This window comes from Myotis daubentonii, chromosome 11 (genome assembly GCF_963259705.1).
Source record: "Myotis daubentonii chromosome 11, mMyoDau2.1, whole genome shotgun sequence".
NCBI classification, from domain to species: domain Eukaryota; kingdom Metazoa; phylum Chordata; class Mammalia; order Chiroptera; family Vespertilionidae; genus Myotis; species Myotis daubentonii.
The window spans coordinates 11,811,063-11,816,011 of record NC_081850.1 but is presented as its reverse complement, the minus strand read 5'-3'; positions in this window follow the sequence as shown (position 1 = coordinate 11,816,011).

Here is a 4,949-nt window from a genome sequence, read left to right as displayed (position 1 = left end):
AATCACATTAATGACAAATTATAATCAAGTAATGACAACATTAAGATGAATTTGATATTGGAATTATCTAACTCAGACTTTAAAATGACTATCACACCTGCATATAAATTCCATAACTCTGATTTTAACAAAACAACACATGTCCATGGTTAGAAAATGCCATGTTTAAAAGGTACCCAGTGGAAGGGCTGTGCCTAACCACTGCTGTCACTATTGTCCCAGCAGAAGCTGCTGTTAATGTTTCCAAAACCATGTATATTTTACCAGTTAAAAAAATAAAATTAAAATAAAATGTTGATCACAAGTGTGATTTCGAAATCAATCATATATTCCTCTGAAACAAATGGAAAAAAACCACAAAACCCAAAACCCAGAAACTCTCAACAAAGAAATAGTTTCTTCTTTTAAAAGAATAAATAGATAATTACAGAATTTCAAAATACTGAATAATACAATCACCAAAATAAAAATCTTGTTGGATGGGTTCTATTGCAGAGTAAAGAATCACTGAACTTTATAACAGGTCAATATTAGTTACTTAATCTGAGCAATAGAAAGAAAATATAATGCCAATACAATAAACAGAGCCTTGGGTCCTGTGGAACATAAGAACTAACAGTTAGACATTGGGATTCCAGAAGGAGATGAGACAAAATGTGAGACTGAAGAAAGTATTTGAAGAAATAATAGCTTTAAAAACTACCAAATTTGAGGAAGACATAAAGCTACAGATTTAGAAATATGATATTAAATAGAAAATTCCAGAAATAAAGGGTTATTTTTTTACTGATTTTGATGGTTGTATTAAGATTCGTATTTTTATTATGCTATTTCATTTTATTTTTATAACAATAAAATAGATATAACTCCTGCTAAAATTCAATGTCCCATAGAGTGTTTGTTTTCATTTTTTAAATTAAATTTATTGGGGTGACATTGGTTAATAAAATTATATAGGTTTCAAGTGTACAATTATATGATACATCATCTGTATATTGCATTGTGTGTCCAACACCCAAAGTAAATTTTTCTTCTGTCACCATATATCTGACCCCCTTTACCCTTTACTGCTCCCCCATCCCTTTCCCTCTGGTAACAACCATACTGCTATCTTTGTCTATGGGCTTTAGTTTATCTGCTTTTCTTGTTTGTTCATTTGTTTCAGTTTTATTTTTCACATATGAGTGAAATCATGTGGTTCTTGCCTTTTTCTGTCTGACTTATGCTGCTTGGCATGATATTCTCAACATTCATTCATTATTTTTTACAAATAGCAGTATTTCAACTTTTTTTATGGCTGAGTAGTATTACATTAAACATTGTTTTAAACTGTGCACTGTTTGGAGTACTGTGACAAAATCTTGTGACTAACACTATGTCACAAAGCCACCTAATTCACCTCACCGCATTTCATCCTGTAAGCATTGTATCATCCTAAGAAGGGTCATTACAGTACAATAATATTTCATTATAAGCACACATTTTAATGTAATATTAAAAATTAGAAAAATAAGCACAATTTTATGTCTTTTCTCAGAAAGGAAATCAAACATGCAGCTTATAACTATGTGCTAAACTGTTTATTCATTTCCTTTTCGTTGACTCTATGGAGAAGCGCTGTTGAATGTTTTGAAATTGTTGCTATGGACTGATGTTTAAATTGAAATTATGTTTGATATTGTAGAACAAGTATAACTCCTTGTAGAATAATGTTTTAGAATACTCCCTACTAAAATAATTTTGAAGAACTAGTAAATGTTCCTGAAAATGTTTGAAGTTTTACGCATTTTAGCAAAAACTTTCAAATTGAGTGTATCTACAGCTGGAAAGATATTATATAAGAGAAGAGAGCTTTGAACAGAAAGCCAATCTCTACCATTTTAATCATATGTTCTTTTTTTAAAAAAATTAAATTTACCGAGGTGACATTGGCTAATAAAATTATATAGGTTTCAAGTGTGCAATTATATGATACATCATCTGTATATTGCATTATATGCACACCACTTGAAGTCAAATCATACAATAGTATGATGGTTACCAGAAGAAAGGAGGGAAGGATAGTAAATGGTAAAGGGGGACAAACACAGAGTGATAGATTAGTTAGACATTCTCTCTCTTCAACTTGGAATATAAGATGTTTTAAGTTTCCTTTTCTTCATCACCTAATGCGTTTATAATCATTTCTTCCTTTGAAAGATGTGTTCTCTTCCCCCATTCTACCCCTCCATCAAGATCACAGTCTTTGGTTTTCTTACTTTATCTTTGGATGGGAAAATATATATACTAATTATTCTTTATAATTTCTGTCTTGTCCTACACCCTAGTCATATAAGCAGCCAACCAATCTTAAAATGCCTGTCATTCCTCCATTCTCCTTGATAACAGATCACATCCATATAATTCCATGATGCACTTTCTCCATTCTTTGCTTTTGCTTCTCCTCTCAATACCTCCAGTATCATTTCTTATCCACTACGCCTTCCTATCACAAATCAGAACTAACATTCACATTATCTTTTCTGTTGTCTCTTACATTTTTTAAAATTGATTTTAGAGAGAGGAAGAGAGAGAGACTGACAGATATGTATAGAGAAACATGTATTTATTGTTCCAAGTATATATGTGCATTCATTGGTTCATTCTTGCATATGCCCTGACAGCCAGGAACAAACCTGTGACATATCGGGATGATGCTTTAAAAACTGAGATATCCAGTCAGGGCCAAGTTTTCTATTGTCTTTTTAATCAACAAAATTATACGTCATCTATGAGGTAGTAGCTGGCATAAAGCTTTCACTTTGTCTTTCTGTTTCAAATATTATTCTCTTCATTATATCTTCCTGATAATAAAACATAATAATTAAGGTGTGGCAAATAATTTTATTATCTTAGCATTTTAAGTTCTTTATTTGCATACTATTTTGTTCTATGTTAATGTTCAATTAAAAAAACTATCTAAATTTGTAAGCTTGATGTTTCTATTAAAAATCTCTCCCTTTGGACATGACAGTATACATTTTAAAGGAATTCACACTCTCCTACACTATAGCATTTACTTCTTTTAACTCCTGATAGATTATATATCCAGATTTAACCTATTTTTAAGTTGCAAAGCCAAGTCACATTATATTAAATAATAAGAAAAAATAAATTTGAAAGTGATGGACCTATTTTGCTTCTCCTAATTTGATAATTTTCTGGTACATAAAGTACAAAATACTAAACCATTTATTTCAGGTAAAAGAGGTTTTATAGAATCTCAGTTTATAATTAAGCAACACTTTGTTTTAAATCAGTAATAGTAATGTTATTTTAAAAACCTAGTGGTTATAATATTTTACATTTTACACATTTTAGATTTATATTTTATACATTTTGCATTGATTTTATCTAAGCTAATTTTTCTAATAAATGATTCATCTTAATTTTATATAAATATCATTTGGTAATGCAAAATGTTTGCAATATTCTCATGTCTAAAAATACTTTTATATCTGTTAAAATGCATTTGTTTGGCTTATTTTGCTGTATAGAAAGTAAATAAACAGACATGTAGCAGTTTTATATAACAAGTATTTTTAAACACAATAATATATGTCATGCATATTCCATTTAGCACACCATTTCCAAGTTCATTTTATTTTATGGTTTTTTATTAGAACATTAAAAGTTTGCTTTGATCAAAAGCAGCATTAAAGCTCTGAACCATTTTTATGTTCATGCAAAAATTAATGAGCATTTCCTATTTATAGGGGTTGCCATTTGATTAGAATCTAACAATTTTATGATCTGATCCAAGCCAGAAATAAAGTAAAATAGTAGATGTTTCCAACTAAATCTAAAACTATACTCAGATTGTTTGGTAAAAACTGTAATGAAATGGTTTTTATAAAACTTTGTATTCTGTTTTGCATTAAATTGAAAGGCTGGGTCTCCTGATGTAGATTTCATGACTTTGCACAATGACGGTGAAGAAGTCTAAACCATAATGGACTTTCAATGCATTTGTGCTGCTCCATATACTAGTATATATACACTAGAGGCTTCTCAGCCTGGCATGCACCCTCTCGCAGTCCAGGAGCCCTCAGAGGATGTCCAACTGTCATGGAGGCGGTAGAGGCTCCCCCCACCACCACTGTGCTTGCCAGCCGTGAGCCCGGCTTCTGGCTGAATGGTGCTCCCCCTGTGGGAGTGCACTGACCAACAGCCGGCAGCTCCTGTGTTGATCACTTGCCCCCTGGAGGTCAGTGCTCATCATAGCAACCGGTCGTTCCACTGTTCAGTTGATTTGCATATTAGGGTTTTGTTATATAGATGTGATTACATCACTTTACACAGTTAAAGAAAATTGTGAGAATTGTGTCAGTGCAATTTCTTTTTCTAATTCTGAAAAAAATGTCTTTGGAAGATTCATATCATAATATGAGTGTGATTAAAATAGGTTTTATGAATTCAGTTTTAGAAATGTACTTGCTTTGTATACATACATATGCAAATAAGTTTTTTCTTTAAAAATTCCATCCCATTACCTTGGCTTCCTATTCTAATTCTATAAAACTAGCTAGCTAAGTTCATTGTTAAAGGTTCTTTGTGATTCCATGATTTTATGATTATATACTTTCATTAATTTACAAGGAAAACATATTGAACAGATTTGAGGAGCGTTGAGATAGATATGTTGCAGCCTGTGAACTTATTCTACAAGTGGAGATCCATACACATGCAGGCTTTTAAAATTATAATGAAGTTGAAAATTTTTGTTTTATCTGTTTCTCAGATTATCTTACTATTGCTCCATTTCTCTCATACTACTCGCCTTCTCAGAAACTTCTGGTCTACAAACGTGGACTATTCCATATCTGTGTGCCTTGGTTCTCTTGACACAAAATTATGTGGTGATGCATTTGAGTAATCTTAAATTCTACACCCCACACACATTATATTTA